The sequence below is a fragment of the Ailuropoda melanoleuca genome, chromosome 11 (assembly GCF_002007445.2).
Source record: "Ailuropoda melanoleuca isolate Jingjing chromosome 11, ASM200744v2, whole genome shotgun sequence".
Taxonomy (NCBI): domain Eukaryota; kingdom Metazoa; phylum Chordata; class Mammalia; order Carnivora; family Ursidae; genus Ailuropoda; species Ailuropoda melanoleuca.
Genome location: NC_048228.1, coordinates 80,047,662 through 80,069,951, shown reverse-complemented (window position 1 = coordinate 80,069,951; position 22,290 = coordinate 80,047,662).

Below are 22,290 nucleotides of genomic sequence, written 5' to 3'. Positions count from 1 at the left end.
TTTCTTCATTCTAAGAGAACAGGTCCTATTTGTGTGTTCACTCGTGTGTTCACGGAGTCCTGCTGGAATCCTGCCACGCGCCAGCCGCTTCTCTAGGTACCGGGAATGAGCTGCCGCCGCCGCTCTCAGACAGCCTAACAGGAGAGATACACACGCGCCCGGCGCTGGCGGTACAACAGGAGGCCCTGCCACCGGCAACCGTCCCAGCTGTGGGCAAGCTGTTCTGTGATGCCCCCTTTGGACTCGTCTTTTTCGAGACGACCAAATTCAAATCCCTAACGTTTTTGTCCAAAGCAATTTGACTCTGGGAGGCTCTTTGCGGGTCATTTCCCTGCATCGCGCGTTCATTCCGTCCTTGCTCCGAGCAGATTTGTGCAGAATAACCATTGAAAGCAAGATGCCACACTCCACGGCAGGGGAGAGAAAGTTGAGGATACCATCACTTCCCCAGACTTTCCAGGTAAGCACAGTGCAGTACCTACTGGGATTCCCTGGAGGAAGAAGGCAACCGTCGGAGAGGAGAGAGCCTCCAGCAGGAGCCCATGGGCACCAGGATGGAGAGCGGTGTTGGGGGGCCAGGTTTCTTTCTCCCTGGCTCCCCTCTCACAGTTCTTGAAAACACACAGTGAAGAACAGGCTGTTTCTCTGTCTCCTTCCCATTTAGGTCCAGTTAAAGCGGTTCGGTGTTTGGCCCCTACCTGATACAGAAGGCAGTTGGGTACACGGACCAAAGAGCCAGTTCCGTGTCTAAGAAGCTCTTGAAAGCGTTTCAAAATAGCGCTGTGAAAGTGCCAGAAGGAAGTTCAGGTTGCGGTTCAGAGATGATGAGCCTGATTGTGTCCTTAAAATATCTTGTTCAGAATGATTTCATCGTAACTGGAAAAAATTCTTTTAAAAAGAGTGAAATGCAGCTGGTCTGTCAGATCAGTGCTCCTATCATGGAGTAAAAGGAATGTAAACTGTGGGCAGAGGCTGGGGCTCGTCCTCTGCTTTGCCGCTTCAGCAGGCTTCCTTTTTTTTTTCCTTCCCAGACCTAAGGTTGTTCATTCCCGAAGGTATAATCATGTACTCTGTGCACTCTGAAAGCTTCTCTCTGCTCACAGCTGTCATTGTCCTAAGTAGAGGACTCCAGACCTCTCCCAGGTTCCAACCCTAGGTTACCACCTGCCTACTTAGACATTCCTACTCAGATGTCTCAAATGGTATTCAGTGCAGCTCAGCCCCAAATCCATTTTCCCCACTCAGTTCACCAGCTGCGCTCCCTCCAGTCTGCTGCGTGCCCTTCAAACACCTGCCCAGACTCTTCAGTGACTTTAATGTCTGACTGTAACTTAACCTTTTTTCTAAAAACTTATCATGGAGAATTCCAACATATATAGTACAGGGGCGCCTGGGTGGCTCAGTCGGTTAAGTGTCTGCTACCAGCTTAGGTCACGATCCCAGGATCCTGGGATCAAGTCCCACATCGAGCTCCCCGCCCAGCGGGCTCCCCGCCCCTCTCCCTCTGCCCCTCTTCTTAGCTTGTGTTCTCTCTCACTTGCTCTGCTCTCTCTCTTTCTCTCTCTCAAATAAATAGAAACTTTAAAATACTTAAAAAAATAATAGTACAGTGGATTTCTGAGTATCCATCAGCCAGCTCCACTCATGGCCAATACTCTATTCGTGGCCAATCTGTTTCCATCCATATCCCATTCATGTCCCGTCTTGCTACATGACAATTCTGAAGCAAATCCCACACCTGTCCTTGCATCTGTAAATATTTCAGTATGTATGCACAAAAGATGGGACTTATTTACACCCATCGCTATATTATTGTCACACCTAAAAATATTTACAGTTCCTTAATATCCTCAATTATCTGGTCAGTTGGCCAATTTCTCTACACTTTGCTTGAACCAGGGTTCTAACAGCGTTCATTCATTGGATTTGGTTGATAGGTCTCTTCAATCTTTTGATCTATAAATTCTTCATCTCTTTTTTTTTTGTACTTTTTATAATTTGTTCCCAATGACCAAATCATTTGTCCTCTAGGGTTTCCCATACTTTGGATTTTACTAATTGCCTCCTCATGGTATATTTAACATATTTCTTTGTGCCTTGCATTTTCTGTGAAGTGGTACAGAGGACGGAGAGGCAGCATCTGATTCAGATTTGATTTTTTGGCAAGAACACTTGACGGAAGTGGTGGAGGGGCGGTCCTCATACCATCTCTGTCTTCCAAGGGCCGTGATTGGTTATCACCGGCCAGGTTGCCTATTCCTGCTCTGCCCCGCGTAATACAAGTCATCAGGTAACTGGCAAAGGGGTTCAGGTAAGAAGAGGGATGAATTGATGTACCCTGTGTCACACAGAATGCCACAAGACCGGTGGAGGTGGGCCTCCCATGGAAGGAGGAGAAGCTGATAAGCAATTTCAGGTGGGGTTTCTAGCTTATATCGACCTTGATGGCAGAGCGCTGCTCTCAGTTCACTTGGGCTCCACTGGCACAAAGAAAGTGATTTGTCACACCTTCAGGATTTTAGTAATTTTTTTTTTTAAGTAAACTCTGTGCCCAATGCAGGGCTCAAACTCATGACCCCAAGATCAAGAGTTACATGCCAGACGCCCCTTTAGGGATTTCTCTTAATAGAGTACTTGCCTGTACAACACAAAATTACATTTTTGTATTGAGTTATGAAGACCAACAAAGAAAAGGAGCAATGTGAATGAGGTGTAAGAATCCACAAAGAGATCCGATGAAGGCTTTGCTTGAGTCGACCAGCCACACAGTGGATGGAACCACAAGTCAGGAAATACGATAACCTTCCCTCAGATGCTGTGCAACCAGAATTATAACCATGACCTTGTTGATAAGATAGCAAAAGATTTAAATGAGTGTGGTCTCATTGGGATCGATGTCCTATGTCTGTTCAGAGAGTCTGCATTTAGCACCTTATATGGAAAAGATGCTGGACCAAAAGCTGTTAAATTGTGCAATGCCATGAAATCTGCCCTGGAATATGCATCTGTGTAGCAAGCAACAAAAATCAATCTCACCAAAGTAAGACCAAAAACAAACAAACAAACAAACAAACAAAAAAAACCCAAAGGAAGTCTGTGAAGTCCCAGAGTTTGGTCAATGTCGTGCTCTACCATCAATATCATCTGTAGCACAAATGAGATTAAAGGGTTGCTCTGCCTTGAGAATCACCAGTTACCACACAAGCCAGAGGCGGACTAATGAGGGGACACCTAAAAGGACAGAGAAATATAGTTGCAGTTGAATGGACTGACCTTGTGGATGAAACAGACCCTGAGCTTGTGGCCAAAGTATACAGCCTACGTGGGAGAATGTTGACTATCACAAGGATGAAAGAAACAATGAAGAGACCATTTCTGAATTTAGAAACTCAAAAGGACAAAGAAGTTGAAATATGCATTTGCTCACAAATGATAGCACAGTAGACACATTGTTCCGCCTCTGCTTTTCAGTCCCTTAGAAGAAGGACATTTAAGTTGTTTCCAATTCTTTGCTCATACAACAGCAATGAATAGCATTGTCTATATGGCATTTTCCCCCTTGTTCTACTGTAGGGCAAATGCTATTTTAACAGCTAAAATGTCTCCTTGTTGAAAGAGTGACATGAGGGGCACCTGGGTGGCTCAGTTATTTAAGCGTCCAGCTCTTGATTTCAGCTCAGGTCATGATCTCACAGTCCTAAGATTGAGCCCTATGTTGGGCTCTAGGCTGGGTGTGGAGGCTGCTTAAGATTCTCTCCCTCTCCCTCTGACCTTCCACTCGCAGCCCCGCATACATATGTGCTCTCTCCCTCTCTCTCTCTCTAAAATTAAAAATAAAAAGGGTGACATGATCTGATCTTTATGAGAACATTTTATAAATTGCAAAGTGTTAAGTATTACTGTCATTGGATAAATGAACATATTAGACTTAGAAACTACTTTTCATAACTCCCCCATTTAGTGTTTGTAGGTCTGTTTTAGAAAATCTCTTATCTTTCTGCTGCCCTCATTTCCCCAGGTATCGACAGTAGTTTTTAAAAATTAAAAAAATCAATATATCTTACACCCACTACAACCTATTGGGGTTAAGGTTGTGGACTCCGTAGCAATAGCCTGAGTTTCGATTCCAACCCCACTGTTTCCTAACTGTGAGATGCCTCTTAACATTGCCAACCTCAATTCCCTTATCTATAAGGGGGATGAGCCAAATTATTGTTCAAAGTCACTGTTGACATTTTTCAATTGTCTAGGTCATACAGGACACTCCTCGGTGATCAGGGAGAAATTGAAGTTTTCAGTAGAAATGTATTAACTACTGGAGAAATCCCATGAAGGACATCAGGCCCCATGGATTGACATGCAGATGGACCCACCACTGCTCTTGCCTAGAAGAAAAGTTCGCCTGAGGAAATGAGACTCTCACAGGACCTAGGGAGGTGTCAGAAGAAAATATGGGATTAATTATTTTTCAACCTCGGAATGAGAAAGGCCTTTCTCTAAGACTCGTGTTAAAAGAAAGGATTGAAAAACCTGCCCACATGAAATAAAATGTGTGACAAACTAGGCAAAAATGTTTGCGATTTCTATCACAAAGGGCTTCTCTCCCTCATGTGCAAAGAGCCCCTGGACAGCAGTAACAAGATCAACAATCTAATAGAAAACAGGGCAAATGATGTGGAAAGATAGTTCACAGAAAAGGAAACATATGGCTCTTAAGTCTATTTTTTAAAAAGGCTCAAGATAGTTTGTTTTACCCGTTTGTTTCCTGTGCCATTTTAGTTGTATATTCAATTCCGTGTGTGTGTGTGTGTGTGTGTGTGTGTGTGTGTGTGTGTGGTTACTCTTAAAATCCTAACATGTATATTTCCTTAAACATGTCTGTGGGGCGCCTGGGTGGCACAGCGGTTAAGCGTCTGCCTTCGGCTCAGGGCGTGATCCCGGCGTTACGGGATCGAGCCCCACATCAGGCTCTTCTGATATGAGCCTGCTTCTTCCTCTCCCACTCCCCCTGCTTGTGTTCCCTCTCTCACTGGCTGTCTCTATCTCTGTCGCATAAATAAATAAAATCTTTAAAAAAAACAAAAACAAAAAAAACATGTCTGAAGTTACTGTCTCTAGTCTCCACCCAAATGATACAGGAAATTTCATTTTTGCTTAGATAATATATTCAAATGGTAGAAAATTCGAAGGTATAAAAGAGTATACAGAGAGTGAAATGTCTCTAGTCTACCAGTACTCACGGTCCGTCAATTCCCAAGCATGAAGGCAATCACCTTTGCCAGATTCAAGTTTATTCTTCTAGAGATCTTGTATATAAAACAATTATGTGATGGATTCTTTTGTTTTGATTTATTTTATCCAAATGGTAGGACACTGTACACTCTGTTCTGCTGGGGTTTTTTTGGTTTTTTTTTCACTAAGCGATTGTGAAAGTGTTGGTTTTTTTTTTTTTTAAGATTTTATTTATTTATTTGACAGAGATAGAGACAGCCACGAGAGAGGGAACACAAGCAGGGGGAGTGGGAGAGGAAGAAGCAGGCTCCCAGCATAAGAGCCTGATGCGGGGCTCGATCCCAGAATGCCAGGATCATGCCCTGAGCCGAAGGCAGATGCTTAACCACTGTGCCACCCAGGTGCCCCGGGTTGTTTTTTTTTTTTAAGTAGCTCTACCCACATCTCACAACCCCAAGGTCAAGAGTAGCATGCTGTACGGACGGAGGCAGCCAGGCGCCCCTGTGAAAGTATTGTCATGTTTGTAATTATTCATTCTTCCCCTGTAGACGGAATGTATGAGAAATCCATGTTCATTGTTATAACCAACTGACGTGCTGTAGTTGTTAATGCAGAAAAATCTGACTCATACAGAAACACGTTTATTCTATACTGTATTCAAAAATGTATTTCATTCATCTTAACGGTCAAATGGTATTTCAATGTATGGATGAATATTGAGGTTGTTTCTAATTTGTGCTGTTTCTAACAATGCAGTGTTGTCACATATCATTCATTTTGTGTGTGTGTGTGCACAAGTGTGTGTGTCTATAGTAGAACCCACCTGATTTTCAAAACCTATCAAAATAATTATTATTGAAAATTAATGCTTACATTGATTCACTAACCTGTTTGCTAGAATGATTCATGCATCCCACACCTTCTTGCTGAAGCACATATTTTCTTTTATTTTTTTATTTTGTAAAGATTTATTTATTTATTTGGGGGAGAGGGGAGAGGGAGAGAGAAACTTAAGCAGACTCCATGCTGAGTGCAGAGCCCCAGGCAGGGTTCGACGTGGGGCTCGATCTCATGACCCCGAGATCACCACCTGAGCCAAAACCGAGAGTCGAGAGTCGGATGACCCACTGACTGTGCCACCCAGGCACCCCTGAAGCAGATATTTTAGAGGTTGTTTTAGTCTTGACCTGAAAATGTCTTTAGTCAGCCTTATTTGTTAATAATTCCACTGGGTAAAGGACTCTAAATTGATGTTTATTTTCCCTGGCTCTTCGAAGTCCTGTTGAATTGTATTTTGGCCTTTTTGTTTCTGTTCATTTAGCTGTAATCCCTTTGTAGATAACTTTTTCCCCTTTTCTCTGCTTTTTTTTTTTTAGCATTTTTATTAAAGTGTAATATACATACAAGAAAGTGCACAAAATCTTTAGTGTAAGCTCGGTGACCTCTTACATATGTATGCAACCATGCAACCGTGAGGGTGTAAAACATCCAGTATCTAAAAGGGCACCCCCGTGCCCTTTGCAGCTGGAACCTTCCCTTGCCTCCGAGATAACTGCTGTTCTAACAGCTAACATCATAGATTAGTTTTGTCTGTTCTTGAACTTCATGGACGAGAGGTGATACCTTTTGCTCACTATTGATTGCTTGCAAGACTTTGTTTTGTGCTTGGTGATTTGTAGTTTCACTTTGATTTTAGAAATACGTGTATTGTTTTCCATGTCTTCATGTCTGCATTGCTGTCTCAGCCATTTCCTTAGAGCTGTCTTCCAGATCGCTAACCTGCTAGCTTTCTCTAATCGGACATTTAACCTTTCTTTGGAGGTTCAGTTTCCAATTGTTGTTTCCCCTAGAAGTTCTATTTGATCTAGTTTTCAAAACCTTTCTTTTCTTTATTATTTCATTCTATATACCATGGCATTCTCTTGGTTCCCATTTTTGCTTTTTGAGTTTTTTTAAATAAATTTTAATGTGCTTGTTTCAGCTTATTCTATAATCTAAAATTCTAATGATATTTCTTCAGTTTGCTTTGTGCGTTGGCTGTCTCTCACAGTGGATGGTTTCTTCCTATTTTGTGAACTTGCTTGTTGTTATTTTCAACAAAAGTTCATTTTTTGTTTTTTGTTTCATTTTGTCCCTTGTGCCCTACTTTGTAGAAATGTGACTACAAGGCTGTTCTGTGTTTACTTCTGCAAGCTCTCAGGGGGTTCTCTGTTTTGTTGCTATTGTTGCTACTGTTATTTTGTTTGCTTTTTAAACTATTTTTGTTGTTGATTTCTGGCTTCTCTTTATTTTTTATTTTTTTATTCTTATAAGATTTTATTTTTAGGTCACCTTTATACCCGGTGTGGGGCTCAAACCTACAACCCTGAGATCAGGACTCACATGCACCCCCGACTGAGCCCACCGGGCACCCCTGTGCTTTTTCTCCTTAAACTGTTAATTGTGGGACGCCTGGGTGGCTCAGTCCCTTAAGTGTCTGCCTTCAGCTCAGGTCATGATCCCAGAGTCCCAGAATCGAGCCCTGCATTGAGCCCCACATCAGGCTCCCTGCTCAGCCGGGAGTCTGCTTCTCCCTCTGCCCCTCCCCCTGCTCGTGCCCTCTCTTTCTCAAATAAATAAATAAATAATTTTTAAAAACTGCTAATTGCTTTGCATTACTACAATTACAGTTATTAATTAATTATAAGATATTGTTTATATGTGGTTGTAAAGAGTACTTTTTTGTTGTTTGTTTTTAAGAGTACGTTTTTAAATGATTTGGCTATGGATGGCTGGGTGGCACAGTCAGTTAAACTTCTGCCTTTGGCTCAGGTCATGATCCCAGGGTCCTGGGATCCAGCCCATGTCCTGCTCCTTGCTCAGCAGGGAGCCTGCTTCTGCCTCTGCGGCTCCCCCCCTCCCCGTTCAGTTTCTCTCTCTCTGACAAATAAATAAATCTTAAAAAAAAAATGATTTGGATGATTTTATATCTAGCAACAGTTTATCCAAAACAACTCTACAAATTGATTTTAAAATTCACAAGAAGCAAAGTAATACTGAAGAAGTGTGGGTGTTGGGGGCGGCGCTCCATTGGTCTGCATGTCTGCACATCTGAGCACAGGCACTGACAGGTTTTTTTTGTGTGTTTTTTTTGGACTGTCTTCAAGGATGTTTGTATAGTAAATATCTTTGGAAGATAGAGATAATGTCTCTCTCCAGGGCATAGGGCCGATTTGTTGGATGTACAGGATATTTAAGAAATGTCTCTCCGGGTAAAGGAAGGGCAGGCTTGCTAGCACCATCCCCTTCAAAAGTCTGGGGTTTCCTTTTTTTTTTTTTTTTAAGATTTTACTTTTAAGTAATTGCTACACCCAACGTGGGGCATGAACTTACAACGCTGAGTTCAAGAGTTGCATGCTCTACTGACTGAGCCAGCCAGGTGCCCCAGGTTTGGAGTCTCCTAATCTTGGGTTCCTCAGTGTGACGTGTGCAGCATTGATTTCAGCTCATCTGTGTCCCACTTGGGATTTGGAAACAAGGGTAGCTGAGGGGAACGTGAAACTTACGCTGCTTACTGCACTGCAAGCTCTAAATAAAGTCCTTTGCTCCTGACCCAACAGCCTCTCAAGTCTTCTGCTCGCATCCATGGAACAGTGACAGGCTAACTTGTTTGCTCTCAAATGAGATAAATTCTCAAGACTCTTCAGCTCTTAACAAGAAGAGAGGAATTGTACTGCCAAACGTTAAAATTTATTATAAAGATATATTAAATAAACTTGGCAGAGAGACAGACAAATGGAAGAAAATAACAAATAAGGACACGTATGTAGAAGAAATTGGTAGGTGACCAACAAGGCACCCTAAGTCTGTAGGGAAAGAGCTTTTGAGAAAAAAATTCTGGAACAATTAGCTATCCAAATGGAAAAGCTAAAATGAGATCCCCACCTCAAACCATATCCAAAACCATATCAAAAAGTAAATTGCAGTTGGGTTTAAAATCTAAATGTGAACACTTTGAGCACTTTAGGAGAAAGTGTAGGAGATCGTCTCTATGATATCATGGTACAGGAGGATTTCTTTACCCAGACAAAAAGCTGGAGCCATTAAGCAAAAGAGCCAACCACGTTAGAATTTAAAACTTTTGTATAGGGGCGCCTGGGTGGCTCAGGTCATGATCCTGGAGTCCTGGGATAGAGTCCTGCATCCGGCTCTCTGTTCAGCGGGGAGTTGTCTTCTCCCTCTGCCCTCTCCCTGCTCGGGCTCTCTCGAGCTCGCTCTCTTCCCCCCACCCCCGTTCTCTCTCTCAGATAAATAAATAAAATCTTTAAAAAAATATATAGAGTTAAGAGACAATGTACAATCTGAGAGAAGATATTCGCAACTCTTCTAACAATATTAGTGATGAGTTTTTATGTGGCTTTTATTAGCTTCGGATTCCTATACCAATTTGCCAGCATAAATTCACACATCTGCTGTGGGACTCAGTTGTGATTTCTGGTCATGAGCTCACTCTCGTCACCACTGCCCCTGCCTGTCCCCCACCCCCCCCCCAGCATGTCAAGCAGACTAAAAGCTTCCCTGATCCTGGACCAGGAGTACCTTTGTTTCTAGCTCCCTTTCCCAGAGGTGCAGTCCTTTCAGGTTTCTTGGACACTAAGGGATAAGATGGGACACCATGACTAAGAACAGGAAATTTGAAAAAAGAATCCGGTGGAACTTTCTTGCCGTGTCTGGCTGGCTCAGTCCATAGAGCAGGTGACTCTTGATCTCGGGGTCATGAGTTTGAGCCCCACGTTGGGTGTAGAGATTACTTATATAAAAACTTTTAAAAAACAGAATTTTGGGGGGGGGTGAGGGGGACAAAAACAACTTGAGTCAGTTCCAACTCCCTGTCTTCTATCACCCTGGGTCCCTATTTCCAGTGTGTGTGTGTGTGAGTGTGTGTGTGTGTGAGAGAGAGAGAGAGACAGACAGACAGACAGACAGAGATCTCAAACTCCTAGCCCTTGAGGCTCCGTTATCTCATACCTCCCCAAGGCCGCAGTGGATGCTTCTGCGGCTGCTTCTCTGCTCTCCCCAGCTCACCTAGGAAACTTTTTTTTCAACACCTGGGAAGCTTTTTTTCCCCTTCTTTGTAGTTCAACTCTATATTTTAAAATGTACTTTAAAAATACTTCAGCTAGCACTCATATCCATGTCACCTGTGAGCCTTCACACCTGCACCGCCCACGTGTGCGCAGAGCTGCCTTCCCGGCGACCGTCCGTCCGCTCCCACATGCCCGCTGGGTGCGGGCGAAACCCCGTTTGGGGGAAACAGGGCCTGAAAGAAGTTTGAAAGATTGTTAAATCGTTGTTGTTCAATTTTCACTTGAAAAAAAAAATGTTACTGGCTTTGGATAAGCTTGCCTGGCAAAATCGTGGCCATTTAGAAGAGAAAATAATGTCAAACTTTTTTTTTTCTTACAGCAATCACTATTCTGTTTCTGAAGCAACACAACTGAATTCCTGAAGAAAGCGTGAATTCCCGAGGAACTCCGCAAAGATTGGAATTTGTTTAATTTTCAACCTGAAGGAAATGGTTTAAGATTCGCATCCCATTCTCCATACAGAGAGATAGAAGAGAAGGCTGATAAGAGAGGAAGGAAAAGAAGAGAAATTGCAACCCTGAGTACTAATGATCATCACATGCTTTACTACACACTAGATTGTGGTCTAAGCATTTTGCCTTTATTAACTCGCTTATCTCATTGGCAACATCGTAAGGTAAGTACTATTATTTATATCCCGGTCTTACGGGTGAGGGCACCGAGAACCAATAGAAGTCAGTGAAGTAATTGGCCTACATTTACAAAGCCAGGAAGTGATCCTTGGCCATCGAATGTTGGTCAGGGCGACGGGCATGGGGTCCTCCTTCAAAGGAGCATTCAAACCTAAAGGAGCTTCTGGAACAGTAAAGAGGAATTTAACACAGATCTGCGGAGGGAGTCTTGTCACTAGTTACAGGAAGATGTGAGCTGTGAGGACCGGTGGGTGAGGGTGAGTGTGGGTGTGACTTGGCAGCATGCCCGATGTAGCTAGAATTTCGAAGCCCTGGATGGTAATGAGACATCAAGAAAATACTGGCCACTCAGAAGAACCTCTCTGGGTTTTGAGAACATCTATAGGTGTTATCCTAACACAGGGTGTGTTACTCTTGGAGAACTTGTGGAATATGGGAAAACTGCCAGGAAAACGCAGATTTGGAAAACATTACTCACTTGTATAAATTAGCTTTTGCTGCCTAAGAACCAACCCTTCCCCCCCCACACACACACACGTGAGTGACTTAAGGCAATAGACATTTAATTAGCACAGCCTGTGGATTGGCCATGAGGGCTGTGCTCACATAGGCAGTTCTGTCTTGGACCGCGTTGGCTGGACTTAGTTGGGGCTCACTCCTCTGTTTGCAGGGCGAGTGGGTAAGAGATGAATAAAAGGATTACCAAAAGGTACTGGGGCCTAGTTAAGGTTGAGTAACTTGGAATTGTATGGAAACCTAATAGTTTTTTCTACTTTTCCTTCTTTCCTTTCTTCCTTCCCTCTTTCCTTCCATCCTTTCCTCCTGTCTTTCTTTCTGTTTTCATCAAATTGTAATTTACTATTGAGGAACAAGGCTGACTCTCTTCTACAGATGAGATATCCTAAAATAAAGAGCAGAGATAAACCGTAGACTTTTCCCATTATAAAACAATACACATTTATTGTAGATAACTAGAAAAATATAAAAATGTCAAACTTCAACAAAAAGAATCACCCTCGTTCCCACCGGTAGAGTTACTATTAAGGAAGTAGCAAGTGCTTCTGACAAGCTGGAGTGTCTTCTCGGGGGAGAGTAAGTCTGTTCCAAACCACTTTCCCAAAATAATGCTTTAATAAGAATTCTTGAGAAGTCCAGTTGACAGGCAACATTCTATCTAAACACTTTTAGTTTGCCTGGTTCCCACGATGTAGCAACTGCTGAATCATAAAAACTCCACTACTGAGCTCCTGACACCAGTCTACCCTTCTCTCTCTCTCTTTTTTAAAGATTTTATTTATTTATTTGAGAGACAGAGCATGAGCGGGGCAGAGGAGGGCAGAGGGAGAGGGAGAAGCCGACTCTCCACTGAGCAGAGAGCCTGATGCAGGGCTCCATCCCAGGGTCCTGAGATCATGACCTAAGCGGAGGCAGACGCTTAACGGAGCCACCCAGGCGCCCCTCTAGCCTTCTCTTAAAGGAATAGCAGAACAAGCCACATGGATAGACACGGACTTGCATATGGCACTTAGAATTCCTCTCTCCCTGCTGAGTCAATTCACTTCAATCTAGCCTCTGTCTTCTCAACTCCACTACAGTTGTGCTCTCAGGGTGCCTGGCTGGCTCAGTCAGTGGAGTGTCTGACTCTTGATCTCAGGGTTGTGAGTTTGAGCCCCACATTGGGTGTAGAGATTCCTCAAAGATTTACAAATCTTTAAGGAAAAAAAAAATGTGCTTTCAAAGATGAGGGCCGTCTCATTGTCTGATTTCCCAGCCCACATTCTCCTTGACTCCTCAGGACTTCTTAACCTGAGTTCAAAGATTCTCTGATGGCCCCAGAATCCAGAGAATTTTTAGAAAGTTATTCCTAGCAGTTCTAATCAAAATTTAGATTTTCCTTCAATTATAAATGCAGTCAACACAACCACAAAAGTTTATCAGTTCTCATGACTTTGTCATCAGAAGTCACAGATTTTCACATCACATTTCCATTGTCACAGGTATCTCAGAATATCATCTATACTCATCACGACCTCAAAATCATGGTTATTATTGGACCTACAGCCAGATCTTGTTACTTTGTTATTAAAGAAGCATCTATTGGGGCGCTTGGGTGGCACAGCGGTTAAGCGTCTGCCTTCGGCTCAGGGCGTGATCCCGGCGTTATGGGATCGAGCCCCACATCAGGCTCCTCCGCTATGAGCCTGCTTCTTCCTCTCCCACTCCCCCTGCTTGTGTTCCCTCTCTCGCTGGCTGTCTCTATCTCTGTCAAATAAATAAATAAAATCNTCATAGCCGAGGAGCCTGATGTGGGGCTCGATCCCATAACGCCGGGATCACGCCCTGAGCCGAAGGCAGACGCTTAACCGCTGTGCCACCCAGGCGCCCCATCACAGGTTCCCTTTTCGTTTTGTTGCTGGTTTCCTTTGCTGTTCAGAAGCTTTTGAGCTTGATGAAGTCATTTTGACATTTTAAGTGGTTGGAAAAAATTAAAAAATAAAACAATGTTTCATGACATGCCAAAATGTGGGATACTCACGTTTCAGTGTCCATCGTCACTAGAACACCACTGTACTTGTTTGTGCACATGCTGTTTATGGTGACTTCTGCACAGAGCTGAAAGTCGAAACAGAGACCAAATGGCCTGCAAAGACTGAAATATTTACTGAATGGGCCAGAGTTTGTTGATCCTGAATTAGAAGAGCGTCAACAGTGCTGAGGACAGGGACAATGTCTCATCTGTTTTCCATCACTTCTGTGCCTAGCTCAAGTCCATAGAAAGGATCACTGATCAACAAAACTCTACTGGGCAAGAGTCTACTAAGCCCCTTTCAGTACACACCTGCCAGTTTAGGCAGCTTGGTATTTTAAAATCTTAATTTTTTCTTACTCTTTTCACCTTCATTCTTCTCTAAGCTTCAAATTCAAACACTCACGTTCCTTTCCCTTGAATAATAGGAGAACTTCAGCTTACATTTTATATTTAGCAACAGGAAAATGAGAAGAGGGCCGAGTGTCTCTAGCTCAGCTTCACTGTTAAAGGAAATTACTAAGTAATGAAGCGAGCTCGCACTCTCTGCCGTTGCACAATGTGAATTATTATGCAATAGCAGCAGTGACCGAAAGACTACCCTGCAGCCCATTTCTTCAATAGGTGCTGATCAAGGGAACCTTGATTCCGTTCAGTGGTTGCTCCCTCAAGCTAAAGGGTCAGAGCGGCCTCACGGAAGCACAGCCCTCCCACAGAACACCTTGCAACAAGGAAGCTTATTCTGAAAGTCAAGGAAATAACCAGACTCTCCTGATGTCTCCTTAAAAACAAAAGCAAAAAACCTCTGCATGATACCATCCTCAAAAACAGTAGTTTTAAAAGGTGGTAATACAGTATAGAAGAAAAGAATTAGGCTTGGAGGGAGAATATCAAGGTTAAAATTCCAATCCCCCCCGCCCCACAAGCTTTCTGCCAACGAGGGAAAGGTAGAAAATAACACCCCTGAGTGCTTCTGAAAGGATTAAAGTAAGATGAGACATGTCAATTACAAAGCACTGTATACTTGCAGTTAACATTCAGGGTGGTGATGAATGAGAGCGTTTGGTGCAGTGTCGAGCTGGAGACACACTAAGCAGGTGTAGGTCCATATGTTCTTTGCTTTGTATAAGCCCCTTCCTCCCTCCCTCCCTCCCTCCCTCCCTNGGGAACACAAGCAGGGGGAGTGGGAGAGGAAGAGGCAGGCTCATAGCAGAGAAGCCTGATGTGGGGCTCGATCCCGTAACACCGGGATCACGCCCTGAGCCGAAGGCAGAAGCTTAACCGCTGTGCCACCCAGGCGCCCCTCTGTACACACTTCTATACACACAACAGGTGCACTCTTTAATCCCCATCACCTATTTAACCCTTCCCCCCACCCACTTCCCCTCTTGTGACCTTGAGTTTGTCCTCTATAGTTCAGAGTCCTTTTTTTTTTTTTTTTTTTTTTTTTTTTTGGTTTTTTTTATNTTTCTATACTGCCTTTACCACGTTAGAGTCCCACCCACTGCACAAGGATTCTCTTTTCTCCACAGCCTAGATAACATGTGTTATCCCTTGTAATTTCTATAGTGGCCATCTGAATAGTTGTGAGGTGATTTCTCATTATGATTTTTCTTTGTATTTTGATGATTAGTGATGTTTAACATCTTTTTGTGTACCTGTTTACCATTCATATGTCTTTTTTTGGTATGAGGGCGATGCTGGCCTCATAAAATAAGTTTGGAAGTGTTCTCTGTTCTGTTTTGGGGAAAAGTTTAAGAAAACTTGGTGCACTGGGTGTTATACGCAACTAATGAGTCATCGAACTTTACATCAAAAACCAGGGATGTACTATATGGTGACTAACATAATATAATAAAAAATATATTTTTTAAAAAAACCTCCCAAAAAAGAAAGTCCTGGGTGAATGCTACCTTGGGATATTTTTTAAAGACTTTATTTATTTGAGAGAGTGAGAGAGAGCATGAGCGGGAGTGGGATGGGGGTGGGAAGGGGGACAGAGGGAGAGGGAGAAGCAGGCTCCCCACTGAGCAAGGAGTGGGATGCAGGGACTCAATCCTAGGACCCTGAGATCATGACCCGAGCTGAGGGCAGACACTTAACCAACTGAGCCACCCAGGCGCCCCAAACCTTTGCGATTTTTATTTATTTTTAAAGTAATCTCTACACGCAAGGTGGGGCTGTAACTCATGACCCTGAGATCAAGACTCACATGCTGTATGGACTGAGCCAGCCAGGTGCCCCTTGAAGGCATCTTAAATGCATACGAGGCAACAAAAAACTTAAAAACAAGTGAAGAAGAAAATAGGTGAGGCCGAATGAAGCTAGGAGTAAGGGAGAAAAACAGTGTTTCTTAGACTTTGGATTTTCTGAACCAGTAAAATTTTCCAAAACAGTAGGAAATGACAGAAGTGTGCCAGCATATTCTTTTTGCCAGGTAAAGGCATTCACAAACAAAAATAAAACAAGCTGACAAAGGCTCCTACCACTCTCACCACCATTTCATAAGAGACTCTTTTGATAATACCTACAAAGTAGGAATAATGTGATTTCAGAATACAAGATAGTCTAATTCAGTTTTGTGAGATCATACATTGCTACTTATATTTTGTCTTGGATGGATGAAAACACACAAGCTGGCAAAGGCTTAGAAAGGGCATCTGTGAATCCATGACTTCATATACAAAATGACCTCGACACTTGTCAAGCAATGGATCCTAAATCCCACCCACGAGCCCATTAGTTAGTGCAAGGAGGAAGATGGAACCAGTTTCTCAAGAAAAGTTATTCCTTGTAGACCCTGAAAACAATTGTTTTTCCTGGATTCTCCTTAAAAAGGACATTGTGATAGGTATTAAACAATATCCTCAGACTGAATAGGGCATTTTTACAAAATGTATTCCCTTGACATGGGCAAATGGGATAATGTCAAAATGCAATTCAATAAAAATAATTTTTTTAGATAGAGTCCAGGCAAACTGCTCTTCACTTGGGTTGACCTGATATAGAAACTGATTTTAGGGGATCCGGATTCTAGAGGGCCAATTGGACTATATATCTTTCAGACAGTTCTCCAAAATGGTATTTTTCTTAGCCAAACTTGAGACAAATATTGAGTGTGGATGAATTCTCAGTTGTTCCATGATTTTTACCACCCTTTTATAGTATATCTGGAAATCAGATCCTATGTTGATGGTGAAACAAGCATTCAGCTCACCTGAAGGGGAGGACTGAACTCTTAGGACAGTTGAGAAACTGGATAAGAGCACAAAGGGGTAAATAGAGGGACACCTCGAATGTTTCTGATCTAAGGGAAGTACCATATAGACAATCAATGAACTCACAAATGTCATGTGTTACAAATTATATTCATTCATTTATGCAACACCTATTTTGAATGTCCACTACATGCTAGGTTCTATTGTATATATTGGAGATACGGCAGGTGGCAGTGAGCAAAGCCTTAAAAATTCTCTGCCTTCATGGGGTTTGGGGGTGGTAGGGGGAGCCATGACAAGATACACAAGTAACAACAAAAAGATATACAAGTAACATTAGAGAGCAATAAATGCTATGGAGAAATAGAGATCAGGAAAGGGGGATATGAATTGTATGTATTGGGCGGGTAGCAGTGGTTTCCATTTTCAAAATTTGGCGAGAGAAGGCCTCATGGAGAAGATAATATTTAAAACAATGACTTAAGAAGGTACATTAAGTAGAGCTAACGTGGCTATCTGACAAAATTGCACACCAGGCAGAGAGAATAGAGTCAAAGGCCCTGGGGCAAGGGTATGCCTGGCAGGTATAAGGAAGAGCAAGGTCAGTGTGTGTACAGTGACCCAGGGCTGGTAGCAGACAATGAAATACAGATGTAGTGGTGTGGGGGTGGGGAAGAGGAAAGGTCCCACCGGGCTTTCCAAACCATGACAATGACTGACTTTTACTCTGGGATATCTGGGAAGCCATGGAAGGGTTCTAAGTAGAGCAGCAATATGGCCCAACTAATATGTCAGCACATTCACTTGGCTGCTGTATTAAACCCAGGCTGCAGGGTGGTGAGGGCAAAAGCAGGGCGACCAGTTAGCCAGCAACTGCACTTTTCTAGGTGAGCTTCTACCTTCTGTACTAGCAATGGCATAATAGCATTTGGGATTAAATGAAGTGGGCATCTTGCAGTGTTGGAAGCTTGGTCCTTTTGCCCATTTGGGTCTGGGTGAAATCCCCGAGATCCAGAACTCTTACAATTTATATAAAGAAAATCTCACTGAGTTTAGACACATTCAGATGCCATAACAAAAGCTGATGTGCTATCTAACAGTTGCTTAGCTTGGTGCTTGATGTCCAAACCCACAAAACCAGCTCAGGTGGGCAGTGGGAACCCCAAGTGAAGGCTGGATACTGTCAGAGGGCTGTATGGAACCGTTGCTTGTGTAGAGAGAGCAATGATTTAACAAACAGGAGAGGAAGCTGAAAAGGGAAATGGAACCAGTGCCCGGAGCTTTATCTGCTTTGTCCATAAAAGGAAACTAGACACTTGAGAGAAGCTTGCTCTCTACAGTTCGCTTGTTCTCGCTGCACATGGATTTATGTTGTCTCATCCGTGGTAAGCATGAGTCTCCAAGGCAATGCCATTTTTGTTTATATAAATTGCTGAAATTCCAAGATCCATATTGGTTATCTGCTCACTATTTTATTTTTTTACTGTATTATATTTTGTCATTCTTGTGCCTTTCAGAAAGTAATCGCAAGGCTCTAGTATTGTAAGCTAAACAATATAATGTTTTCTCTCATTTGACTTTAATCCATTTCCTTGTCAATGAGGAATATTTCTTTCTTTCTTTTTTTTTTTTTTTAGATTTGTTCACTTATTGAGAGAGTGCACCTGAGTACACGGCCGGGGGTGGGGGGAGGCAGGGGCAGGATGAGAGACAGAGCCCCAAGCCAACTCCCCGCTGAGTGTGGGGCCTGATGCGGGGCTTGATCTCAGAACCCTGAGATCAGGACCTGAGCCAAAACCAAGAGTTGACACTTAACCTCCCCAGCCACCCAGGTGCTCCAATGAGGAATATTCCTTAAAGCTAATGACTTAACGTGCTGTTTACATGCTAATGGTCACACCTCTGGTTGGCGGGATTGGGGAATCACCCAGCATTGCTCCTGCTTCTGCAGTGCTGCCTTTTCCCATGCTTTCATGCTGCTTCTCCATCTTGGCCCCTCTCCCACTGAGCTTGGGCTTGCCTCAGAAACCTTCTCCACCTCAGGCTCCAGACGATCACCCCCAATCAGTGGGAACAAGCATCCCCAGGGAACCACCTGACTGTCCTAGGGCTCTATCCTGTGTGATCTTAATTTCTTGCCTTTACTGATGCCAATTTTGGAAATAGGCCCACTTGTTTAAAACGCTTACATTATGCATATTTGGAAATTAGGTGAAAACTTATCATAGCAATAAGAGTTTGGGTTCCAAACTACTACGAACATTTAAACAACTAATAGATTTAATAATAATGAGTAATTTTATAAAAGGTCTCTTTTCTACATTAACCAAAGACTTTCCATCCTAGATTTATATGTGGTTCCCTTAGCCTTTTAAACGTAAAGTGGCTTCTGTTTTTTCTTCCAGTCCCTGGGCTTCGCAGTTGACTTGATGGCATCAATGGCTCACAATTTTCTAGAGCTCCATGGCCATCTTAAAGTTGATATGAATGTTCCTGACCTTTGGCAATGAACAATTAAATATGCTGGAAAGGACAAAACTAGGGAAGAATCTATAAGGGAAGCCCCCCGAAGAATAACTCATGGCAGGATTTCTGGAGGAGCTGGAGGTGCAGAGTTTGTCCACACAAGGAGGTGGTGGCTGCCATGACTGTGGATGCCTTCCCATCCGGGGTTTTCACTCACTGCGCCAAAAGGTCAGTAAATGTCCCATGTGGGGAAGAGCTCTGCGGTCCTTGTGTCCCTGGGTCACGTCAGTCAGGAGCATCAAGGGTCTGAAGCAGAGTCACAGCAGTGTTTAGCCCCACCCCCTACTCGGTTTTATTACCGGGACTTCAAGAACTGTGGACAGAATACCTTCCTGGGCTGCCAGGGAGCTCTGTGTGGCCATCACAAGGCCCTGTTGGCCCTGCCTCAGGCACAGTGCTATACCTGCCCGACAAGGGCAAGGAGCTAACTTCCCTCCGAGAGCAATGGCACTTGGCAGATGCTAACTGGGTGGTGAGCTCTTACCTGTCCACTCTACACGGGGACAACATGGATGTCCCCGCCCTGTTTGCCAGTCTTCAGCTCACTATCCCAGGTATCACCGTGGGTTCCAAAGTTCCCTCAACTCTGTCTTCCAGATCTGCTAGGAATGAGCGCAAAAGAGATTGATAGCAGGCTACCCCTTACTCTCTGAGCAATGCTTTACGGCAAAAAGGTTTGAAAGTCTGTATCACATCTTATAAGGGAAGTTGTGTATCCAGGAAGAGAAGAATATTATGAAATCCCTTATTATCATTCCAAGGGCACCAACTAGCCCTGGAAATTGGAAAGGTGATGCAGAAATCACTGCTTCTCACAAGGCCATGGCCCTTCTCTAACCCAGGGTGGGGTCAGGGCAAAGGTCATTTCCCACTGGGTTGTAACTCTGAGCTGCAACTTGCTGGATTTTAGCAGTGGGGCGGGGAGAAGGAGGGTTCCCCCTCCAAACCATAATAATATGAAAGACTCCAGGTCTAGGCCCACCTCTGCTCCCCACCCCTTTCACTTTCTACCTTGGTGCCTGATGAGCACCCCATCTTTCCTGCACTCTGGAACTGGGGGTGTGGATGGAGTAGGAGTGAAGGAGGTGAGTGAGGAAGAGAAAAGGGAGTGGAGTGGCAGGTGGGAGGGGTTTGAGCCAGGATGTTCTGCATGCAGTGTGCAGCCTTGGCCTGACCCTACCTCCCAGGGGCAGTGGCTGGCAGGCAGGGGTTTTAGGTCATAGCTTCAACCATCGTCTGGCAGGATATGTGTGAAAGGCAGTTTGGGGGTGTCATTGAAACGGATGACAGTATACCTGTCTTGACATCCTAGCTGTCTGGAGGTAGGTGTGTTCAGAAGGCTGCCGCAGAGGGAAAAAGAACTGTACGGGGGAATTGGAGATAAGGTGTGAGATATGGTGTGATCCAAGAGACAACAATATGCCTTAAATGGTTTACCTGGTCTTATAACCTAATGAAGAACAATTTCCATAACTCAATAAATGTTCTAACCGTTAGAGTATTTATGTCTGCATATACTCTTCACCTCTCTTATTTAAATTCCAGGCTAAGTACACAAATAACTATGCCATAACAAAGAATGAGCTGAGTGCTACAAGAGAGGTACACAGTGGCTGGAGAGAAAGTGTGTGACAAGCAGCTTGGGATCTTGGGAGGTCCCAGCACCTACTAGCTTGTGGCCTCGAAGAGCTATTAGCCTCTTATTTTCCTCATTAATCAAGTAGGATTTAATAATCTCTCTACAGAAGAATTTTTGTTAAGATTAGAGGCAATATATGTCAAGTACCTACCACTGGCCCCCAAAGCTGCCACTTTTTAAAAAAACTGTATTTATCTATTTGAGAGAGAGTGTGAGCAGGGTGCGGAGCAGAGGAAGAAGCAGACTGCCAGCTGAACAGGAAGCCCGATCCAGGAACTCCGGGATCATGACCTGAGCCAAAGTCAGGCGCTCAACCGGCTGAGCTACCCAGGCGCCCGAACAGCTGCCACTTTTATGAGCGTTTTAAATCAAACTGTGGATAAAGCTTTTGTGTCCCACTGAAATACACCTTCCCTGGATGGGAGCATCCTGAGGAATGGGAACAAGGAATCCCAGGGGGTGGTCCGATCAAAAGGCTTGAAAGAGCTTCAATCAACTTTTAAGAGCACCCCGTTAGGGTTGGGGGTGAGGGGAGAACCTTGGATTTCTATGTGCCTCCCGAGCCACGGTTAGGATAGCTGCTGCGGGTAGCTGAGGTCTGCACTCGCGCCAACGTGCTAAGGCCTTTACGCTCACTTTCCATCTTATCCTCACAGTGGACCTCCAAAGCACGTACCGTCCCATTTTACAGGTAAGAGAATGGAGGAGAATAGAGGTCCAGCAGCGTGCCTAAGCCAACCCTGTGGTGGAGTTGGGATTTGAGTTTAGGTCCAACTCTGCGGCCCAAACTCTCAGCCACTTCCCTAAAGTCAGCTTCCAGCTCCACTGAGCAATAAAAATGCTGCAAGAGGCCGCCTGGCTCCTCCACCGCCGCCTCCTTCTGCAGCTGCCTTCCCCCCGCGTCCCACTCCCTCTCCTCCCTGCTCTCCCTTCACTGCTCCCTCCTCTCTGAAGTTGGTGCTCCGTCCCCTACTTGCCTCAGAGCCTCCCCGCTCCCCACGCCCCGGGAGTGAAACTGCCCCAGGCTACCTGCTGGGGCACGACTGTGGCAGGTCGGAGGGTTTCCTGCACCGGCCACCCCCCCAGCCCCGAGCCCGCTCGCCCCGCAGGCTTCCGTCTCCCGGGGCTCTCTTCACACCTCAAGGCCGCTGGGAACCGCCCCGAACCCCACTCTAGGGCAGGAGCCGCGAGGGGAGGAGAGGTGAGGCGAGGGGTGAGCGTGAGTGTGTGAGTGTGTGTGCGTGTGCATGCGTGCGCGCGCCGGACCCGCGGGAGGGAAGAGGCGCCGGGTCCAGCGGCTGCGTCACCCGCGCGGTTCAGCAATGGGGCTGACTGGGGTTTGGGGGGGTGGGGGGGCGACGCTTCAGCCTTCGCTGTTCGAGCCCTTGTT